This window comes from Sus scrofa, chromosome 11 (genome assembly GCF_054392235.1).
Source record: "Sus scrofa isolate SSC_HxYL_T2T_F1_AM1 chromosome 11, Sscrofa_HxYL_maternal_Yorkshire_Landrace_v2.0, whole genome shotgun sequence".
NCBI classification, from domain to species: domain Eukaryota; kingdom Metazoa; phylum Chordata; class Mammalia; order Artiodactyla; family Suidae; genus Sus; species Sus scrofa.
The window spans coordinates 15198723-15222924 of record NC_139393.1 but is presented as its reverse complement, the minus strand read 5'-3'; the positions used below and the strand labels follow the sequence as shown (position 1 = coordinate 15222924).

The window sequence follows — 24202 nt, the reverse complement described above, 5'->3', positions numbered from 1 at the left end:
GGAGCTGCTGGGGGCGGTAGAAATTGGTGGAAGGAAGAGAAGGGGCGGGGCAGGACTCTCGGAGCAAGAGGGGACGAGACTAACGCGCGACTTTGCAAAATAGATTAAACTTCAGGGCAAATTTATAGAGTTTGGAGATTCCAGTTTACGGGATTAAAAGGGCATGTGGAATCCTGAATCTTTGAAAGTTCGTGCTAGGCAGAAGTGAAACACACGGAGCCCTGTGTCTCACAAATACGTTCGGTAAAAGTTATTTCCAGTTAAGATCACTTTAGAATACTATGCAACTGTTATCTGCTGTGAAGGAGATTTAAATGAGGCTGTGGAAAGAATTCCAAAATCTAGTATGTGAAAAAAGCAAGGTGCGTTATAGTGTATATAATGTGAAACACTTGTGTGATTGTGTGAAAAAGAGAAATGTGTAAATTTAGGCTTTTTTTTTTTTTTTTCCAGGATGGCATTCCTGTGGAAAGGAGGTTTCCATTTTTCATTTGGTACCTTTCCAAGCGGCCTGAAATTTTCTAATCTTCGTGTGTTGCTGAATATGTGAACAGGTTAATAAGGTAGGCCCGCAACCTTAAATTATTCCCCACCTTTCCGTGTTTATTTGCACTTCTCTGAATTTGCATTTGTAAACAAAATAATCTGAAACTTGGAATGATATGTAGGAGTGCGAAGACAGGGACATTATGGTAAAATTTAAATATATTTAAAGCAATTTTTATGTTTTTTAATGTTAATTTATTTTATAATGCTAACTATAAATTATAAGTTAAAGCCGTAAAAATCAGGATTTTCAACAGTTCAAATCAATATTTTCCAACAGTTAAAAATAATTATTCAGGTAAGCCTCATCAGAGACCTAAGTTTTAAATATGTGTATATTTTTATATGGGTGTGTATATATATAATATTTATATATAACAATTCGTATTGAAGATAAAGGTTTTCTTTTAGTGAAAATGTGAATGCTAGTTATGTGTGTTGAGCTCCTTAATATACTAAAACACTTAGGCTATGAACACCTTGTCCTTAGAGGATGGGGAGTGTCAGCTCTGCCCCTTTTACTTTATTTGTGACTATATTGTTAGTATTATCTTCAATTTGTGGGTTCTCTGAAGGAATCTTTTTAGGCCATTTGCCATTTTGTGAGGCTGTTTATTTAAAGTTAGATGACATAATCTATAAATCCTCCCTACCTCCCCCCCCCCCCCCCCCCCCCCCCCCGGTGTACAAACTCAAGCATTGAAAACAAGCAAAAAAAGATGACTCCCTCCCAATCCCAGCGTCATGGTACACCCAATCTCCCCCTCAGGATGCCACCCATACTGTATGTGTGATCTGTGACCTAGAAATATGAATAGTGAGAGAACCAGAGTCAACCAGTAGAGTGCATTTCCATAATGCATCACATTACAAATGAAAGTGCCACCCGGTTGCGTTCTCTGACATCCATCCTGAGATTTATGGCCCACTTTGGAGCAAACTAGTATAGAGCATCAGATCCACAGGTCTGTCTCTGGCTTTCAGGTGCTCTTTATTTTCATCCCAGCCTGATAAATGCATCCTTGGAGTTCCCGTCGTGGCGCAGTGGTTAACGAATCCGACCAGGAACCATGAGGTTTCGGGTTCGGTCCCTGGCCTTGCTCAGTGGGTTGACGATCTGGCCTTGCTGTGAGCTGTGGTGTAGGTTGGAGACGCGGCTCGGATCCCGCGTTGCAGTGGCTCTGGCGTAGGCCGGTGGCTACAGCTCCGATTCAACCCCTAGCCTGGGAACCTCCACATGCCGCGGGAGCAGCCCAAGAAATAGCAAAAAGACAAAAAAAAAAAAAAAAAAGAAATGCATCCTTATATTTTATTCTCAGTGTCTCCCTGTACTTAGCTTATGCTGCACTGCAAGAATTTTAATTCCCTGTTTCTAAACATGCCCAGTGTTTTCATCACCATCATGCACATGGCCTCCCTTCTGCCCCAAAAAGTCTCTGCATTTTATGTCTGTATCCCCACCTACCAGCTGTCTGCTTCATGAAACCTGCTTCCATTTGGGTATCATTCTTTTCACCTCCTCTGGACAAAGGTTCGTAGAACTTAAAGGTTCTCTTTGGCGCTTGAATTAGAAATAATTATATGCGTATATTATCTTTTTTATGTGCAGGCTGTAAACGCCTTAAGGAGAGGTTCTGGGTTGCATTAATTTTTCTATTCCTGACAATTATTTTGCAAAATTTTGGCACATAGTAGGCCCTTCATTCAGAAGCAAAGCGATACTGTAAAGCAATATGGGCTGGGAATCAGAGAGACCTAAGGCATGGACTAAGGATTCTCATTTTTGTGAAAATTTTGGAAAGGAAGAACCTTCTATTGGTCAGAATTGTCCAACAAGGAAATGGTCATACATTTATTCTCAGGGGTGAAGCAGTAACCAGTTTACAAGCCCTCAGGAGAAAGAAACTTCCCATGAGGTGGGTCATCAAATTGAAGTTCTTTTCAATGGCATACATCTATGATTTGGAACAGAAAGAAACACCAGATCTCTAAAGGCTACTTCCAAGGAGAATGCTGTTATGTTTTAAAGTTATCTGCCATATCTCAATTTTATGGACCATCTCTAGTCTTATGTATTGACATATGTATAAGATACAGTTTTAAGAGCAAAAAAGTGATTTACGTTTTGATTTCAGGCTTGCTTATCCTTTTACAAATTAACTAGTTCAGTAGGTGATTATATCCAACCTTACCCTGGAGGACTGGCTGTCCTGCTGCTAACAAGAAATATTATATCTATTAATTCAGTGTGATATCATCCAGCCCACATTCTGCAGGCACAGATAATGAAGGCAATTTAGGTAATGGACGTCACATAATTTATTGCAGGGCTAGTGTTGCTGTCTTCCACACCCAGTTTTGATCATATAGCAATCAGAAAACATAGCTGCGAGCATTGTTTATGACTAGAAAGATTGTTAATATCCTACAGCACAAAAGTATAAAACAACACACACACACACACACACACACACACACACACACTCGTGCTTGCAATACTCAGCGTTGGAGTCTCTTCTGAGAGATAGTATAAGGTGCACTTTTTCATTGAAATTGATGTTCTTGGAAGGTGCCCCGTACGTATCTGTGGTATTCTCATCATCCAGTTTGGGAAACCGAAAGGTGTGTGACGGGATTAAGGTTAGTGAGAGTGAAAAATGACATGGGCCCTTGAAGTTGCTTAAAAAGAGGAAAACACCCATGATGCAGAGCTGGTGGAGGACAGGTCACAGAGGCCCTCCTTGTAATTGCCCCAGTGCAGCGCCACCCTTAGCTCCTCCTAAGCCCCAGCCCTGGGCATGCACCTTTTAGAATGTTCTAAATTCGGACACCTGAGGATGCCCACTGGGTGTTCACATGGAGGGAAGTTTTAGTGCCTGTCAGCGAATCAAATTAAGGAGTGTAAATCCTCCACCTGGTTTCACCAGTCTCTTTATATTATGGCTCCCTCCAGGTTCATTCAATCCTCTCCCCTATCTAATTGCCCCCAGGACAGTGGAAAGGAACATTCGCTGACTTGGAATTGAGCAAATTATAGTGTAAGCTTTGAAAAAGGGTTGGCTTGTGATCCTCAACCCAGATCCAATGAGTCTCTTAAGCGTGAGGACGGGGAGACCCATGTTAAAAAGGAAAGAAAGGAAGGAAGAGGGAAAGGGGGGTGAAGGAAAGGAGAGGAAAAGTTTAAAAAAGAAGAAAGGAAGAAAGAAAATGCTACCTACCTATTTTTTGACTCCTAACCAGTCTTGGGAGTCTCTAGGCCAGGGGCTTTTCAGAGTGATGCCTCAACCCAGAACTTCAGTATCACCTGGAAACTTTTTAGAAATTCTCAGGCCCCACTGTGGGCCCAGAATTGGGAATTCCAAGGGTGAGGCCCAGCCAACAATTCCTCAGATGATTTTGACACGTACTGACGTTTGTATTCTACTGCCCTGGCCTAAAACATGTGTTTTTCAGTAAAAGGACATCATCCAAATATGACAGGCCCCAAAGAGAAGCTTCATCTCCACAATGATTTTGTTACTCTCTCTGGTTCTCACAAACCTAGGGAGGTTGTAAAGAAAATAAATATATTAAACGTGGGATTTATAGTATGGATCTTGCATACAGGTCTCATCAATTTCCTAGCTTATAATAAAATACCTTGAGGGTAATACATGTGTTATTTATATAACCCACAGCAAAAATTAGTATAACGCCTTATACAGTCCATAAATATTGGTTAATGAGTGATCTTATAAAAAACAAGTTCCCTATTGGATTTTATAAACATATCTAATTAGGATGGTGGATCTTTGATTATTAGGCTGTGGGCACATGTTCATCTAATGTGAACATGACGTGTGTTTATAGCCAAGCGGAAGCTAATTGTCACAATCAAGAAAAATAATTCATGGCGCAGTGGAAACAAATCTGACTAGGAACCATGAGGTTGCGGGTTCAATCCCTGACCTCACTCAGTGGGTTAAGGATCTGGTGTTGCCATGAGCTGTGGTGTAGGTCGCAGACACAGCTCAGATCTGGTGTTGCTATGGCTGTGGAGCAGCTTCAATTGAACCCCTAGTCTGGGAACCTCTGTATGCCTTAGGTGCAGCCCTAAAAAACACAAGAGACAAAAAAAAAAAAAAAAAAAAAAAAAAGAAAGAAAGAAAAGGAAAAAAAGAAAAAGAAAAACAATTCAAATTAAGTATTCTACTAATTTAGATCAACATCATCCTTTTCCTATACTAAGGAAAATCAGAGTCTTAGTTCAGTCCCAGGTTCTTAAAACATACTCAGTAAATCATGATTGATGATAACACTGATATCAGGGTTATCATGACGAGATAAAAATCTCATTGGGAAATTTTATGTCATTCCTAGCAATCTAAAACAAATTTATGCTGGTCAGAGATTGGAAATTTTGTGTTAGTACCAATCTACTAGAAAAAGTATATTACATGTTATTACTGAAATACACTGAATTTTCTTTAAATTCTAAGACCATAAAATCAAACACAAATGGTTATAAGCCATTTCCTTCATGATCTCCAGACCTACGGCTCAGTCCATCAATATTTGAATTACATGTGTGTAGCTCAGTTGTTGTTAAACCATTTCTGTACAAACTACAAATTAATATTAACAAGAAATTCCATGGCATTCAGCCACAGCATTCTGTCACTGTGCTAGAGTAATCATTGATTTTAATTTTAAATATTAATGCAGTGCAGTTTTTGTTAGCTTAAAGCAATAATTGCACAGAAACAGCAAGACCTAAGTCAGGTGAGACTCTATTACAGGAAATTTGAAAGCAAAGCTGTCAGTAGTGACTGGTGAGTAAACTCTGAATTGCTCTCCAGCAATTGGCCTATGATTATGAATGATCACATCCCTCTAGTGAGCAGCTGACCACTGGGGTTATTTGGTTTGTAGCTTTTGGCCAATCTGTTTAAAGAGCTGCTTGGTGTCAGAGGTGGAGTGGGTCATTTTGAACAAGAAATTCAATTATGAGGCCAAGGAACAGAGCTGCCAAAACCAGCTGGCACTTTGTACCTAAGGAGAGAAGAGCAGAAAGAAGAGCTTAGTTCCCATTGTGGCTCAGTGGTAAAGAACCCAACTAGTATCCATGAAGACATAGGTTTGATCCCTGCCCACGCTCAGTGGGTTAAGGACCTGTTGTTGCTGTGTGCTCCAATTAAACCCCTATCCTGGTAACTACCTTATGCCCCCTCCCCACACACAGCCCCCCAAAATAGGAAGAAAAAAAATCTTTGGAAAGCTTGAGGTCAGGTGAACAGCCACATTTGTGAGGAACCAACATTTTGGTGTGAGAGGCCTGATAAAATATGGAGCATATGTTATTTGAGCCAGCCCTATTCTTTACATTTGAAGCAACAAAAACAGTGTGCTCTAGTAATCCTAGGGTAGAGAAAACAGATTTTTCTTAAAGGGAGGCTTTTTAATCAAGATATGATTCCAGGGAGCTCCCGTCATGGTTCAGTGGTTAACGAATCCAACTAGGATCCATAAGGATGGGGGTTCAATCTCTGGCCTTGCTCAGTGGGTTAAGGATCTGGTGTTGCCTTGAGCTGTGATGTAGGTCGCAGACATGGCTCGGATCCCGCGTTGCTGTGGCTCTGGCGTAGGCTGACAGCTACAGCTCCGATTTGACCCCTAGCCTGGGAACCTCCATATGCCATGGGTGGGGCCTTAAAGAAATTTTTTTTTTAATTTAAAAAAGATATGATTCCAAAGCCTAATTAGCAGCAACCAGATCCAATCTCTCTTTGGAACCACAGTCTAAAAAACTTATCAGATTATAGATGATATATGAGAAGAAATCCTCTCTCATTCTCTTATATAACTCTAGGCTGCTCCTTGGAGTCCTGTTTCTAAAGCATATTTCCTTTTTTTTTCTTTCTTTTTTTTTTTTTTTGTTTGTTTAAGGATAGGTACTGTTATTTTGCTATTCACACTAAAAAGCTCATAAATCACCTACCTCTGATAGGGGATCTATATCAAAATAAAAATTACTACTGAAGTATATGTCTACATATTTTGCCATGCTTGACACAAATTTATGATGATTGATTTTCACATTGAAAATTTCTTTTAAAGTCATTGACTTGATGTTCTGCATTCCCATTTGACTTTATAAAGTAATGTAAAATTTTTGTAAACTCTTTTTTCCTTAAAGAAAAAAGTGAACGTGCTGTTGAGTGCCACTGAGTTTGTTTTAATTCCACATGTTAGTTAACTTTGATTTCTGAAGCAACAGATGTCAATTTACAGGGTGACTTTCTTGAAAAACAGAAAGCAAAAAATTATTTGTGGAAATTATGGTATCCCTTCAATAGCTAAGGGATAATTTAAGTATAACAAAAGAACTCGTGAACTGGCTGTAACTCCTTATAAGCAATAACATGAATGATTTAATAAGGAGATTTTCCTCACCAGAGATAGGAGAATAAAGTGCAGATATTAGACAGGAAAATTAATGCATGGTATTGAGCCTAATTATTTCCATTTGCTTCCAGTAGGTGCAAACAATATACCTGATGAAGCCTTAAGTTTAATTCAGAGGAAGTATCATTTGGCCAAATATTCGAATTGTGGTGGAAAGTAAAACTATTCACATTCTTTCTACCTTTAAAATGCTGCAGTTATAATAACTGGGTATATGTTTACAATACTTTCCATGTCTGTGTACCACATGGACCTTTGATTATTACATAGGTGAAAGTGCTACATTAAATGTGTTTTGAAAACAAGGTAGAGTAGAAATATTGAGAAATTAATGATTATGAGAATTTTTTGTTTTGCTTTTTAGAGCCCTACCCATGGCTTATGGGATTTCCCAGGCTAGGGATCGAACTGGAGCTGCAGCCACTGGCCTACTCCACAGCGTCAGCCACAGCAGATCTTTAACCTACCGAGTGGGGCCAGGCATCCAGCCTGCATCCTCATGGATATTAGTCATGTTAGTAACCCACTGAGCCACAATGGGAACTCCTGATTATGAGAATATTAATATGAATATATTTTATATATTTACATATAAATTTTATCCATATGTATGTGAGCGATTAAATACACTATTCATTTACAAATAATATAAGTGGGGAGGAAAATACCAGATTTTTAAAGAGGTGAGAGAGATCTTGTGTGGAAGGAGGAATGCATAGAAAAAAAGGCTAAACTGTAAGCAGACAACAGTATGTGTACTTATTCATGTAAAATTATAAATATATGGGTAGAAAAATTGGACACAGTAGTTCTAACTTTGGCTAGTGACTTACAGAAAGTCTATGACAAACGTTCAAATAAAAAGATTGGAGTTTAACGTCAATAAGGTGTCTAACATAATGAATAAAAGCAAAAAAAAAAAAGAGAGAGAGAGAGAAAGCAGAGATATCTGTGGATACCTGATGATATTTGCTTGTTAAACCAGCAGACAATATAAAATGATGCTTGCTGGTCTGTTACAAATGGGTACGCCAGGAGACTAGGAGGCTGGGAAAGTTACTGGCATTTCCTTGACACATCTTTGTGTTATTTCACTTACATAAGCGTGCACTAGCATTCTTTTCACATTTGAATCTTTGGGGGAAGTAAAACATAGAAAAGTGCACATATCACGAGTGTTTGGCTTAGTGAATTATTACAAAGTGAACACAACCATGCACCTACCACACAGATAAAGAAAAAACAATTTCTAGCATCTCTGAAGATTCTCTCAAGCCCCTTCTGGTCACTACTTTTGGGACCCCCTGTTGACCCCTTGAGACTAGTTTCATTCACCTTTCTACTTTATGTAAATGAAGCAATCCTCTGTATATTCTCTGTAACTGGATGCTGTCTCTGAACCTTAGGTTTGTAAGATTCATCCATATTGTTTTATGGAACATTAGTTCACGCCTTTTCCTTCAGTTATAAACACTGCAATTTACTTATTCACTATTGATGAATACAAATTGCTCACCATCTTGTGATAGTAGGAATAATATGGATATTGCCATAATTCCTCTCCGTGTTTTTACTAGACACACACTACCCCTTTGAGTATATATCAGGGTTCTGTTTGCAGTGAGTTTCCTTGAAGGACGAGGTGTGCTCTGGGCAGCGATTAGGCTTGCTGTCTGCTCTAAAACAGTAGGTTCCCCGAGTTCAGAATTTCTCCCTGTATCACAACCCACTGCATGTGTTGGGCCCTGTGTTGCCCTCATGGGACTTTGGGGGAAAGGGGACAGATGCAAATGGTGGTGTTCAGACGGCTTCCTGTGCCACGAGTAATTAAATACTCTGTCTCTGACCCAGACCTCTTATGTGTTGTGCCACCATCCCTGAAATAGGAACAGGGTCATTGACTAGCTGGTAATAAGGTAAAATCAAATCCCAACCTGACCCCCATCACATCAAATTCTTTAGTGTATATTTTCCACAAACACAAGTAAAATAAAGATATCAAAATTGGGGAGTTCCCGTCGTGGCGCAGTGGTTAACGAACCCGACTAGGAACCATGAGGTTGCGGGTTCAGTCCCTGCCCTTGCTCAGTGGGTTAAGGATCTGGCGTTGCCGTGAGCTGTGGTGTAGGTTGCAGACGCGGCTCGGATCCTGCGTTGCTGTGGCTCTGGCATAGGCTGGTGGCTATAGCTCCGATTCGACCCCTAGCCTGGGAACCTCCATATGCCGTGAGAGCGGCCCAAGAAAATGGCAAAAAGACCAAAAAAAAAAAAAAAAAAAAAGATACCAAAATTGGGAAACTAAAGGAGTTCCCTGATGGCTCACCAGGTTAAAGATTCGGTGTTGTCACTGCTGTGGCTGGGTCACTGCTGTGGCATGGGTTCCATGCCTGGCCGGAGAATTTCTTCATGCCAGGATCGCTGCCCCCCCCCCAAAAAAAAGAGAGAAAAGAAGAAAAATCAGAAAATGAACTTTGAGAATTTACCGGTTGTGTGTTCTTGACACCAGTACCACCAAGTCCTTTGAGGACATCCAGCAGTACAGGGATGGGAGGTGAGATTTTGGTGACTTGCCCCACTGCACATTGAGACCTGGCTGGGAGCACCATGGGACTGCATCTGCATCCTACGTGGAGACGTTGGCCAGGATGCTCCAGGGCAGCCCGCTCTAGCTGTGGCTGCAGGTCCCCCACCCGCGGGGACCCCTATGAAGCAGAGCCCCCCACCACCCTCCTCGCTCTGGCGTGGAGGGCGCCCTCTGCCGGCTGGTGCCCCAGGCAGAAGGTGCTCCGCTGAGGCCTCCCTACCCGGAAGCCCGCCTGCACTTTCAGTCCCTGCAGTGCTGATGGCCGTGCGCCCACTCTGAAGTCCCTGCTCGTCCCTTGTGCGGGGCCTGGAGGTGCTGGGGGCAGCGGGGAGGAGGCTCAGACGCAGGAGGGAGGAGGGAAGAAAGGAAGGAAGCGCCGCAGGAGCCCGGCCAGCCCAGGGACAGTGGACCCAGGTGACCGAAGACCCTCCGTGGATGCTTTGGGCAGACCGTCATGAACTGTCCCAGATGCCACCGGCCCCCCAGCTGCTCACTTTCCTCCCAGCTCTCTCCCAGCACCACAGGATAGTTTCTCAGTCTCTCTTAACGTTTATGCTCTGACACTTCTGAAGCTTATCGGCCAGTCATTTTATAGAATGTCCTTCACTTTCACTTTCTCTGATTTTCCTCATGATGAGGTTCAGCGTGTGTAATTGGCAGGAACTTCAGTGTGCTTGATGCTGTGCCCTTATTGCATCTTATCAGGTAGTACAGAATTTTAATTTGTCCAATTACTGGTCCTATTCACTTTGATCATTCAGTTAAGGTGGTGTGTGCCAGAATTCTTCACTATAACATTATGCCTTTCTCATTTCTATTTAAGAAGGGTTTCGTGGGAAGTAATTTGAAACTCCGTAAATATCCCCACTTCTCATCAAACAAGTTTGAAGCATGCTTGTTTGTTGAGGACTCATAGTTTCCTATTTTATTCAGTGAGTCATAATCCATTGCTATTATTATTTATTTTTATGCTCAAATTGTCTCCGACTTGACCAGAGGGAGGCTGTCCAAACTGGCTTCTGTTTCCTTTTGATACAATTCCATCACTGAGTGTTTACTTTCTGTCATAATAGTATATTCCAGGCTTATCTCATTCTTTCCCCCGCCTACATAGATATCTGTGTATCCATCTACACATACCGAAAACCATGCATTCACATCAACCCTTCTAGTTCCCAACAACAACACAGGATTCATTTTCAGTTTCTTCCTATTTGTGATTGTAACTCCTTTCTCAAACAGTAAGAAACTTAGTTTCCATTATCCCTAATATATTTACTTATTTGTTTAATGCCTTCAGTGTAACCTAATAGAACTTAGACAAAGGATTTGGACAGAAACTTCACAAAGGAGAACAGTTAATTGTCAAGAAGCAAAGGGAAAGGTGCTCAACATGGGTGATTATCAGAAAAATGAAAACGAAAATCACAATGAAGTTTCATGACACTCAAGTCATGGAAGACACAAGATCACCTGGTGCTAGTCAAGTCTCAGTTAGTAAAATGACTTTGGAAAAGCTTTTGTCATTCTCTACAAAACTTAGTAGAACAATTCCCCTCTTAAAGTACATTCAAAGAAAATATCCATAATACATGAGCAGTGAAAAGCGCTACAGAAACAGAGTTTGGAGACATGCGTATGCAGCACAGAGCCTGGAGGAAGGACTCATAAAGTAATTCTTGAGCCAAGCCTTAAAGGATGAGAGGGATTTTTCTTGGCAGAGGAAACTTTATTACTTCATGATGAAGTCTGGGAGTAAATATTACAACTTTGACTTATGCTTTCCCATTTCCATTTTTTTCTTACAGTGTTCATTGCTCTTTTCCACACTCAGATCCTCACACAGAAGAGTCAGGATAACATGAGTACATGAAATCCAACAACCTCACGTCAATCACTCCCAGTGTGATTATATCAGTCACTCCTAATAGAATCACTACTGCTAGAATTCGAAGTGAGAAACTTGGAAGGTATAGAAAGAGTCCTGGAGGAGAAACCCAGCAGGCCTGGCTCTGCTTCTTATTCCTTGAGTGACTTTGAGGAGGACAGAATTTCCAAGTCTCATTTATACATTGTAGATGGAAATAACCCATCTTGCCTGTCTCGCAGGCTGCCATGGAAGTTTAAATGAACATACACGAAACACGTTTTAATCTGTGACAGGTTCTTCAAATATGAAGTGTTTGAATGAATGAAACAAGAATGTTCAGCATAGAAATGGACATAATGGCAAATTTTTTTTTTTGACTTTTTGTCTTTTTGTCATTTCTTGGGCTGCTCCCACGGCATATGGAGATTCCCAGGCTAGGGGTCTAATAGGAGCTGTAGCCTTGCTTGAGCAAGGCCGGGAATCGAACCCGCAACCTCATGGTTCCTGGTCGGATTCGTTAACCACAGAGCCACAACAGGAACTCCACTTTGCATTTTTTTTTAAATAAACTTTTTTAAGAGTTCCTGTCATGGCTCAGCAGTAAATGAACCTGACTACTATCCATGAAGACTCAGATTCGATCCCTGGCCTGCTCAGTGGGTTAAGGATCTGGCATTGCTGTGAGCTGTGGTGTAGGTCACAGACTCGGCTTGGATCCCATGTTTCTGTGGCTGTGGTTTAGGCCGGCAGCTGCAGCTCCAATTTGACCCCTACCCTGGGAACCTCCATATGCCACGAGTGCAGCCCTAAAAAAGACAAAATAATAATAACAATAATAATAATAAAATAAACTTTTTAAAAATTTTGGAATACTGGGAAATGTACAGGAAATTGGCAAGGATAAGATAGTATTTTCCTGCACCCTTAATCATTTCCAGTTTCCCCTACCTACTGTGGTACATTTGTCAAAACTAAGAAATCAGAGTTCCTGTTGTGGCGCAGTGGAAAGGAGTCCATCGAGGAACCATGAGGTTACGGGTTTGATCCCTGGCCTTGCTCAGTAGGTTAAGGATCCGATGTTGCCATGAGCTGTGGTGTAGGTCGAAGGCTTGGCTCGGATCTGGTGTTGCTGTGGCTCTGGCGTAGGCCAGTAGCGACAGCTCTGATTAGACCCATAGCCTGGGAACCTTCATGTGCCGTGGGTATGGCCCTAAAAAAGACAAAAGATTAAAAAAAAAAAAAGCTAAGAAACCAACATTAATGTCTTACTGCTAACTAGATCCCAGCTTTTATTTGGGTTTCACCAGTTTCTCTATGAATGTCGTTTTTCTGTTCAGAAGACCACATTGCGTTGAGTCGTCGTGTCTTCTCAGTGTCCTCTGATCTGTGCTGGTGTCTCAGCCTTCCCTGGCTTTTCCTAACCTTGGTAGTTGTGAGGAGTATTTTGCAGAATGTCCCCCAACATGGTTTGTCAGGCGTGAGTCGACTGGGGTGATGGGTCTTTGGAAAGAATGCCAAGGAAATGAAGTGTGCTTTGCTCACATCACATCAGGGATCCCTGGAATCCACACGTGGCCAGGAATGTTTACCTTGGTCACCTGGTGAAGGTGTTGTCTGTCAGGCTTCTCCACTGGAAAGTTACTAGTTTTTTCCTTTTCCATACTTTATTTTCTGTGAGTCATTGAGTCCGCCCACCCTACAGGGAGGGAGGGGATAAATTTCACCTCCTGGGTGGGAGTGGAGGGTGTGTACATATATTATTTGGAATTCTTCTGTAAGGAAACTTCGTATTTTTAAAACCATTAAATAACAGAAACAATCCTGATTGATGTGAGGTTCCTTTTTTATTCCCCACTTACTTAACTTCTGGTGAGAATGCTAAGATGAGGCCTCCAGCCATCCTCAGAGAATGGGTGTGAGGATGAAGAGTCACTAAAGACCTAGAAATCCAGAAATAAGAAAAATACTTTCACACTAAGAGTTAACTATGTTTGATTCCAGCCTTGTCTGTCCCAGAGCAGAGCTTCTTAAGGTGGCAAACCATGCTCCTGGGTCACCGGCAGATGGCACTAGTGAGTAACAGTCGTATAGTTTGTAGCTCAGGGATCTTTGCCTAAATACTAAACTCACTGTAGACTGAAGAAGCAACGTGCTGTCCCATTATTGCAGTTCTGCCCCAGGAGGTTACTCTTAATTTTGAATAATCAAAATGACTTTTATTTGGCTTCTGAAAACTGATCAAGATAAAATGATGTCTGGGGTGGAGGAGTTCTACATTAGTTCTAAAGTCTGAAGTCTGTTTCAGTGAGAACAACATTTTCTTGGGTTTGTATTCAGACTGGTAGGCCTATTTTGACAATGGTCAGTAAAGGTGAAGAATTAGAAGGTAATTGATGTTGTCACGGGCTAGTATGTTTTGTATTTTATCCACAAAGTCTATTAATTGCTATTAACTGGAATTGATATGTCAGTAAGGGCTATACCACCTATGAGCTAATGTTATTTAATAAGGACTTTGGGATTGTATTAATGTGTCTTTCCTATAGACCCCAGCGTGCTTTTATATATGTGTCCCTGCTAAGCTGGAATGTCAAGATAGACTGAGAGACAAGAAGGTAAAAAAGAAAGAAAGAAGGGAAGGTGTCGAGTTGGGCTTGATTAGAGATAAGAAAACAGGCCCACAGAATTTAACTTTTGGAGGTTTCACCTTGGATTTCTTGAGCTCAGAACGAATGCCTCTTTCTAGTGCTTCCTCAAAGTTCAGTGTTCATTCATTCGAGGTACCAAGGTGTCAAAGATGATGTCCACTGGAAAACTTGTATCAGGTACCATTTCATATAATGTAGTATACTGAACAATACATCCAAATCAGGGTACTTTTTTTTTTAGTTTCCCCAATACATTAATTTTTTTCTATTGTACAGCATGGTGACCCAGTTACACATACATGTGTACATTCTTTTTTCTCACATCATTATGCTCCATCACAAGTGACCAGACATAGTTCCCAGTGCTACACAGCAGGATCTCATTGCTAATCCATTCCAAAGGCAATAATCTGCATCTATTAACCCCAAGCTCCCAGTCCATCCCACTTCCTTCCCCTCCCCCTTGGCAACCACAAGTCTATTCTCCAAGTCCTTGATTTTCTTTTCTGTGGAAAGGTTCATTTGTGCAAAATCAGGGTACTTTTTGATACTTTTATTTACATGAAAAATTTGGACATCACTTGTCTTCTCTTAAAAAGAACTGTAGGAAATAGCAGATCGCATATTGAATATTTTTAAAAGAAAGCTCATTTTAATTTTATCATTTTAAGAGACTAGATCAGAATTTTTTGTAGGTTTGAATGTGTTGGATTATTTGCTGGTAAGTGAATTATAAGATAGTAGAAGAGAGGTCTTCTGAAAATAATAGCTATCATTTATTGAACAGGTAACTATGTGTGGCAGTGTGGTAAATTATGTATATTTTCTCATTTAGGGTTTTGAATAACACTATGGGAAGATAGAAGTGCCATTTTACATGCGAGCAAATTGGGTTTTAGAGAGGCTAAATAACTGACTTATCTAAGATGAGAAAACCAGTAAGTGGCTGAGCTGAGAATCTGTCCACTTTAAACTTTAATAGGCTTTCTCCCCATAGGAGGTGTTTCTATGGCTAAATCAAATTCAGATCAATCCTGTCTTGATGGCAGCAAGTCATTATGCTTCATCTTGTACTTCTATTTACCTTTATTATACATCAATACTTAATCCAAGAAACTCTGGAAAATACCACCCCTGCCAAGATAACTTTTCAGTGTAACACAAGAAAGGCCATTGAACTTAGGTTCACTCTACTGTTACGACCCCTAAAAGGGTCTTGAACTTTGCATGCTCTTAGCACACTAAGTGCATCCTCAAGTTCATCTTAGAAGAGTAGGTTAGACTTTTATTGTAGGTTTTGAACATGTCAAATTTTTGTTGTTACTGGATGCATTCTAAGATGGCAGAAGAGAAATTCTGCAGAACCTGGCTAGGGGAGAGAAATGATTCAGAATGAGTGGTTTGGATTTAATTATTACATTGGGAAACTTAAGGTCAGGTTTCCTTTCATTCTCCAGCACTAACTGGTACAACAGACTTGTTCTTAAGGCTTTGGGGTGTTATTTTTATTTTTTATAAAAAAAGTGGGGGGGAAATTGGGGAAAAAGTTAAACCATGGAAAAAATGGTGCCTCTTTCCATCCATACTCCAACTGGGGTGAGTTGACCCTTTAAGAAGTTTGTCTCATGTGGTTTTAGCTAACATAGACAGCGAGGACTTGCATGACTCTCGCCTGATTGGCTATTGATAATTATATTACCTCTCTCATTAAAGAACCATGCAGCTGTTTTCAGAGGAGACAATAGTCAGATCAGATCCCTCACTTTTCACTGTTACTTGTCCAAGGTCAAGAAACAATTTAGCAGCCAAACTGAGCCCAGAACTGGGTGTTCCTGACTGCTACCCTGTGTTTAGATCTCCTTTTCATGTCTCTTCCTCTTCTGCTTCTTTACAGGCTAAAATGAAGGTTAGGAAGCGTTCATCAAAAACCGGATGTTTATTCGCCATCTGTTCTGTTTAAGACTCACAGGAGCTTTTGAATCAAGGAAACCAGGTCTTTCTTCCCGTCACTACACCATAATTACTTGTTTTCTAAGCAATATCCAAGTTCACATAAGACTTGCAGTACTTTTGGATCAAAAGTAAGCGGTAAGTGAGGTCTTAAAATTTTGCATTAAATATATTACACATAATTTCTATTGAGTATCATGACTATAAAAGAAATAATAGCCATATATGTAAAAGCAAAAGAAGAAAAAGAAGAATATGCTTGACGGGTAGTTTATACCAAGAATAGAACTTGGGTTTCTCTTGGGTACTAAACCAGTTCTCATACTAATATGTTCGGAGCAGATACATTAGATGCTAATTGGTTATTAATAGAAAAGCCAGGAGTTCCCGTCATGGCGCAGTGGTTAACGAATCCGACTAGGAACCATGAGGTTGTGGGTTCGATCCCTGCCCTTGCTCAGTGGGTTAATGATCTGGCGTTGCCGTGAGCTGTGGTGTAGGTTGCAGATGCGGCTTGGATCCTGCGTTGCTGTGTCTCTAACATAGGCTGGTAGCTCCAGCTCCGATTCGACCCCTAGCCTGGAAACCTCCATATGCCGTGGGAGCAGCCCAAGAAAAGGCCAAAAAAAAAAAAAAAAAAAGACAGAAAAGCCAGGCAGGGTTAGGCTGAAATCTGACATTCACCCTTACACCTAGAAGAAAAATTACTGAATTACAATCTCCTTTTTTGCTGCATTTCTGCCACTAGGAGGCTTCTGGTATAAAGAAACAAATACTCAACATTCAAGAAAATCGCTTTCTAATCCAGGCACCTCTCTTAATTCAAGCTCTACTACTAACTAATATGAATAAGTTAATTGATTCTTTTCATCTCAAGCAAGTGCAGATATGATGGCGACTAGCCTTATTGGGTAAAGCCACTACCTGTGTGAATGGGTGATAATGGAACAGATATCTGAGTCATGTTAGTATGGTCAAGATCCAGACTCTGAATTTCAACTCAGGTCTTTGACTTCCCATATGGTATTCTTTCTACCACTGGGCATCGTGGATGTTGGTTATGATGGTCGGAAGCTGACTCTGACTCCTCTTGGAAAAGATAATACTTTTTTGAGGGCAGCGTGTTGATATGTTTTATGTATTTTTTCTTAAACCAGCAATAACGTGGGCTTTTGATTTTAATATTTGGGCTCAAAGGGTCTTTAGGAGGCTATAGAACTTACTGTGTTTAAAGAAGTGCCTTTTGAAACATAGTCTAATCATATATTTTAAATAAGTTTACTTTGTATTTTTAAAAAGCAAGGCTGATGTTTGAGCCAGTTAACACCTGAGGAAGGCGCAAGTTCAAATCCCCTCAATTCTTTCAGTAGGGTTGGGGGAGGATTATTATAGTGCCCATGGCGTGCTCACTCCCCCACCCCCCACCCTAGAGAGAGAACAACAGTGAGACCAAGGGGCAATGGGAAATGCTTGAAGGACACAGTGAACAGAGACTTAAGTTCCCAAGGCAGCCTGCAAGACAAGTGCTGAGGGGTTCAGAAGATGCAGAGGTGCAGGAAGGAGTAGGTGGAGGACAGTCTGGAGAGAGGGACCCAGCTGGTGGTAAAAAATGGGTGGGCAGGACTCTCCAAGGAGAAAACAGCCCCTCTGAGGCTCCCAGGGCAGGGGGCTCTTGTAGTCTATTTTAGGGGGGCTGCTATGCTGTGCTAAAATGCAGCCCCTCCCTGTCTTCCTTTTAAAAACCTGGCACCTGGTGTGGTCTTACTTGGGAGACAAAGAAGATGGGGAACCCTGGGATGAGACCTACAGTTTAGTGAGAAGTGTCTAGAGTTTCTCCAGGCAATTTGCAAAAATATAGGAACCTCACCAGATACGGGTTTGAGCCATTACAGCAGGAGTGTTCAAGAAAGTTGACCCCAGAAGAGTAGAAGGGAAAAGAAAGGAATCTAGAACTTCAGACCAAATCTGAATTGTTTGCTATAGTATTCCTGAGACACAGATCTGCAATTTGAGTGGACACAGATTGTGTTGGAGTTCACATTTTTTTTTTCTTTTTACAGCTGCACCCGTGGCATATGGAGGTTCCCATGCTAGGGGTCAAATTGAAGCTGCAGCTGATGACCTACACTGCAGCCACAGCCACTGCCGTGCCAGACCTGAGCAGTGTCTATGACCTACACCATAGCGCATGGCAATGCCAGATCCTTAACCCAGTGAGCAGGCCCAGGGATCGAACCTGCATCCTCAAGGATACTAGTTGGGTTCGTCCCTCTGAGCCACCATGGGAATTCCCAGACATTACATTTTTAATCAAGTATTTATTCAGCAGTGTTCTGATCACTTCCTAGTCACCTCATTGATGAGAGAGGGGTCTTCTTACCCCAAATCAATGATCTGGCTGAATACATGACACTTGACACTGGACAGATGAGATGACAATCATTTATTAGTCACATCTACTCACAGCCCAGGGAAGAGAGGCACCCCGCTTGTCAAGTAAGGCCACACTTGGGCTGCACGTAGGAGCAGAGGAAGCCAGCAGGGGCTGAGAGACAGGCTTTGTAGTAACAAGAGAGTAAAGTGCCCCCTTGTTCCTCCAGGAGAACGTGATTGATGTGTTTGAATAATGTTGTGAGCTTGTAGGGAGATGAAACCCATTGGGTTGAGGACCACATGGGGTGCAGCTGATCTGGCCAAGAGGGGAGCTAGTCGGGGATGGGGGGGTGGGGGAGGTGGAGCCTGTTTTTCTAAATGGAGGTATATCTGACCAGGGCAGGGAAACTCACGCCAGGCCTTTGGGGCCGTGAGAGGCTCAAAGGTGTCAAAGCAGCTCAGGAAATGTTAGGTCTTACAAAGTAAACACCTGCTCTGTGCCTCGAAGGATGAATATGGGAGCTCTTGAAAAATTAACAATCGAGTTTGAGATACATATTCACAACCAAGTAATTGCAGTGCGTTGTCAGAAGCTCCATAGCATGGAGTTCCCATAGTAGTTAACGAATCCGACTAGGAACCATGAGGTTGCGGGTTCGGTCCCTGCCCTTGCTCAGTGGGTTAACGATCCGGCGTTGCCGTGAGCTGTGGTGTAGGTTGCAGGCGCGGCTCGGATCCCGCGTTGCTGTGGCTCTGGCGTAGGCCGGTGGCTACAGCTCCGATTCAACCCCTAGCCTGGGAACCTCCATATGCTGCAGGAGCGGCCCAAAGAAATAGCAAAAAGACAAAAAAAAAAGAACAAAAAAAAAAAAAAAAAAAAAAAAAAGGAGTTCCCGTCGTGGCGCAGTGGTTAACGAATCCGACTAGGAACCATGAGGTTGCGGGTTCGGTCCCTGCCCTTGCTCAGTGGGTTAACGATCCGGCGTTGCTGTGAGCTGTGGTGTAGGTTGCGGGCGCGGCTCGGATCCCGCGTTGCTGTGGCTCTGGCGTAGGCCGGTGGCTCCAGCTCCGTTTAGACCCCTAGCCTGGGAACCTCCATATGCCGCGGGAGTGGCCCAAGAAATAGCTAAAAAGACAAAAAAAAAAAAGAAGCTCCATAGCAGAAGTCACTATAAACTGATCAGAAGCACAGAGGCAGGACGGGCTGATTGCCTGAGCCAGGTGAAGGCATTGTATCAAACAGCAGTTATTATACTGGATTGCTACTATAGATGCTAACAAAGGGTTGGGACACACGGCTTGTCATCTCCCTGCGTACAGTTGACAACTAAAAAATGTCATTCGCCATCTGGTTCTAATAAGAACGAAGGCACAGCCACTGCAGTCCAGGGCAGGGATTAGGGATCAGGAATGAGGCGCTCTGTGCTCTGGGAAAATTGGCAGAACACGCCTTCAGATAGTTTGATATTTTCAGGAGACATTTTTTATGATCCTGGATTCTTTCATCTTCCCATACTTAGAAAAGCACTAAAACCATCAACTAAGAGGTCTGTCCCTTATGACCAGCAGCAGCCTTCTATGCAGAAAAATCACACATCCATTGACCTCCCTCCACCTTCCTCTCTGAGCAGTTCCTCGGGGCCCTCTGAGAGGCTGTCTCCTGGGCTGTCGTCTGCAGTAAGTGCCCAGTGACCCTGCAACTCACAGCTCTCATGTCCTGCGTTTTTATTTCAGTCGATCTAGTGAATGTCCCTTTGACTGCTAGTGCTTCCAAGTGGACGCACCCTCCTCATGACACACTGATGCCCTCGGAGTAGTAACTGAGTCACCGGATCCAGATTTTTCTATCCCTCATCAGACACAGCAAGGGTCCTAGGTCTGCGCCTTCAGGGTAGGAAACGCACCCTTGCTAGTGATTCCCCCCTCCCGGAAACAAAGCAGAACAGAACCAAAACCCAGAAGCAGAACACTGTCTCATCTTCTTCGTTGACCTCTCTCTCTGCCATCTCCTCCCTCCTTCCCCCTTCTCAGTCGCTCTCTCCCTCTGTCCCCTTCCTGACCTCTTTTCCTCCGTTTCCCCTCCCTCTCTCTCCCCCAGTCTGTTTCTTACCCTCCTCACCACTTCCAGTGTCCACCTGCTGACAGGGTCCACGCTGTACGCTGCTCTTGACTCTCTTTTTATTCTGCTGTGTCCTGCTTCTTGCCCCTTCACCCATGCTCTTTTGCTTTTAACACACAGAGACGTCCATGTTTCAGAGAGGTAACTGGCCAAAGAGCCTTCCCTTTCACCTACTCTACCACCCTGTTGGCAGTGCAACCCAGCACAGCATTTATGGTACCATCTTTGGCTGCTCCACTCCATGCTAACCGTGGAAAAGTAGTTCCCTTCTTTTCTCCTTGACCCCCATCAGTAGAGGCCTCGTGTGGCTGATGTATTGGTGACAGAATAGTAGTAGTTAATATTGAAGAGCATGTACCTTCAGTTAGCGATAGTTCTGATTTGGGTTTGTGATGAGGGCAAGAAATAACACATCTCTTCCAAAGCTGCAGTATGAACCAGCTGAGAGGGAAAGACATAACAGCCAGAATATCACGGGCGATTACTGATAAAGGCTGAAGTGGAGGATGTAGCTTAGCGAGAGGCCAAGGGTCTGCGGACTGAGCCCGGAGCTCGGCAGATGCACCCACTATCCCCATCTCAGCAGCGTGGTTGGGGGCAGCTTCCTGCGTGGGAGATTCTCCCACGAGAGGGGAGCAGGCTTGACCAGGCCCATGAGGCGGGGCCGGAGTGGGGTTCCCTGCGACCCTGGTTTCCCCAAGGGCTCTAATGAGTGGGGAGAGGTTTGGTGCCTATCGGCAAGATCACTCCTGAGGACCAGGGAGCTGGGAAAGAAGCAGTGCCCCTCTGCCATTTCGCAGTGGCTGCAAGATGAAATGATTTACTTGAGAAAAATCAGTGTTTGTTAACCCCTTCTTAGTATCATCATGCCGAATTCAGCATGTAAGTTTGGGTTCTTCTGTTAGACCATCGTCTTAACATACTCAGTCCTTGCAATGCATCTTATCTTGGCAAAGGAGGGTGGGATTTAAGATTCTAAAATACTGTAGAACACATCTTTGTGAATTCTTTCAGACTGGTGGCAAATATTATTACCTACACATGTACAAAATTTGTATCTCTTTCTATGGAACGCATTATATTCATCTTTCTACACATTCTGGGAAAAATTTTGAGAACCAGAAAATATAGTTGGAACACTGAAAAAGCCTGAGATGATTTCTGATACTGGGAGGAAAAAGAAGCAGCATTTAAAAGTAGCAAAAGCATAGCACTGATTTGGTATGAAACAACATTATGCACTGCTTTAAAATGCATACTGGGTCATGTAGCAAAAAAACGTGTAATGTACTAAGGACATTTCCCACTTTGATGGTTTAACGCGAAGTGTTCTCTGTGTTAAACGTGATTTAACATTTCACATTTTTTCTTTTTATGAATAAGTTATTGATTTAAAATTTGTATGCTACTTTAATTCATAAAAGAATAATATAGAGAGATTATATGGCACTTTATATTTCCCAAGTAATTCATAAACTTTAAATGAATAATGCAGACAGCACCCCTGGGAGCAAGCCACAGACTGTATGCATCTTATTTCCATGAGAGCTCCTGGGGAATATAGTCATACAAATCATTGTGTTTAGAAATTGCACATAACTATACATGCAATTTCTATAGGAAGAGGGGTCTTGAGTCTATCAAACACATGAAAGAAAGTTCCTAGAAAATGAAATAGGCAACCCACTTAATAGGACATTATGACAGGTATGGTAAATGTGTGTATACATATTGGAGAATAGACACCCTAAAAGCCATATGTGACCTCATCCAGAGACCACTTGAAATGGAGATCAGGAAATCTGAGAGGTCGCTTGTTCTGTGAGATTTTTTTTCCCCAATAAATAGGAGGGGCATCATAGCAATACCTATTTGAATTTGTCTGAAGAAGAGCTTCATGGAGGGAATGGGTTGTTGAAAAAGGGAATAAATGGCAAAAAAAAAAAAAGGAGGAACTTAACATGGTATCTGTGTTAACCCTGTTTGCTGCTTCTGTGCTGAAAATTCTGATTACGGTTTTTCAGCTGGTGGGACATTTTTGGGGAGCTCGGATAGATTCTGCTGAGGAACAAATAGTACATTCTGATGAGAAACTGATGAACTCCACAGCCAGAGCAGTCAAGGAAAGTCTCTCTTCCTTGGCTCTGTTTGGAGCCTCTGCTATTGTTATCCCACTTGTTCTCTTTGCATCTTGCTCCTTCCTGCATCTCTCTCTTGCTGGTCTCTCTTCAAGGGGATACCTTCTTGTATCAGACCATTTATGGTGCTTAGAATTTCTTGAAGTTAAGACCTTAAGGGGAGACATTCTGTTAACTGTCTTCGTAGCTATTCCTGTTTTTATTGCCAAGTTTTCAGGAGGCTCCGTCTTCTCTGACACATGGCAAAGACAACGAACACCCACTGCAGCCCCCAATTGCTGGAGAATGAATTCTCCTGTGACACCATTCTGCCCTCTCTCTGCTCTTCTTAGTGTCCATGCTCTAATCCACTTTACTGTGCTGCTGGCTTTTGGACTGCAAGAGAACAGTTTGAAGAGTTGAAGAGTCTAGTCGCTATTTATCTATTGCTAATTGCAGATTTAAACAGCTAAGGGTTATTGGTCTCACCCGAGAGAAGTGTGAGGAGAATGCAGCAGCCTATTGAAGGTACCACAAATCCAGGCTCCCCATTTCACTCTTTCATTCTTAGTGCGTGGGCTGTGTCCTCGTGCTTGTCACCTCTGAAAGATGCCTGCTGTGCTACAAGGTGTAGCTCAACCAGAGTGTTATATAGCTCTCCACGTATTTTTACATTCATGATCTCATTCTATGACTCAATGGGACTACATCCAAACTTACTAGAAACTCAAACCTGGAATAAAGAGGTATAAGCAGCATCTGCTATGTGAGAACTTCTGGATGGAAAGTAATTTAAAGATCCTTTGAAGGTGTAAATTTCATGCAAGGGTTTTAAAGATATTATAATGCATTTTGCCTATAAAGTAGGTATACAAGAACTCAAGGCATAATTCAGATGATTTTATAGTTTGGGAAGGTAATTACATGGTGGAGTGAAATGAGAAGTCAGGATACCTGGATTCAAGGCTCAGCTTTGGGTAAGACTAGGGCAGGATTCTGAGCCTCTGCCTCCTCGTCTGTGAAATTATATACTTGAACAAAATTAGATGACCCTGAAACTTCTTCTCACATGTAAGAGTACCTATATAATCATGATGCTAGAAGTCATGAGCTAGAAGAATTTTAGGAATCATCAGTTTCCGTGTTCTGTTTACAAATGAGAGAACTTATGCTCAGAAAGGTCACCGTTTGTCCAAATTCATTCACCTGAGCTGGAAATTTCAGTCCTAGTAGATAACACACTGTGCTTTCACGAATATTGATATTGCATCCTGGTAGATGGAAAAAAAAAAAAAAAGCAGCCTCCTCCTCCTCTATTTTCACTTTCCTCTTAGGCAGAACCTCTTAATAGCATTTAGTCTGTTTAATAGAATGCAGAGAATGAAGCTTTTTTTAAAAGTCCACTTTTTAGCTGAAAAGTCTCAGGCAAATTACTTAACTTCTCTGTAAAATAATAACTGTACTTCCTTCATATTCTACCCTCCCCCCCTGTTTTTTTGAGGACTAGATGAAATAATCTATTAAGAAAAGTTAGTGTAGGACTGAGACACA

The 24202-nt window shown here is 42.1% G+C and overlaps 1 long non-coding RNA gene across 1 annotated transcript; it reads left to right on the top strand.

Moving 5' to 3' along the window:
* The first annotated feature begins 25 nt into the window (after positions 1–25).
* Positions 26–16180, top strand: LOC146398551 (uncharacterized). The gene is made up of 3 exons (XR_014819305.1): positions 26–362; positions 454–563; positions 15987–16180. It is a non-coding gene; the product is annotated as an uncharacterized LOC146398551 (long non-coding RNA).
* The last annotated feature ends 8022 nt before the right edge of the window (positions 16181–24202 follow it).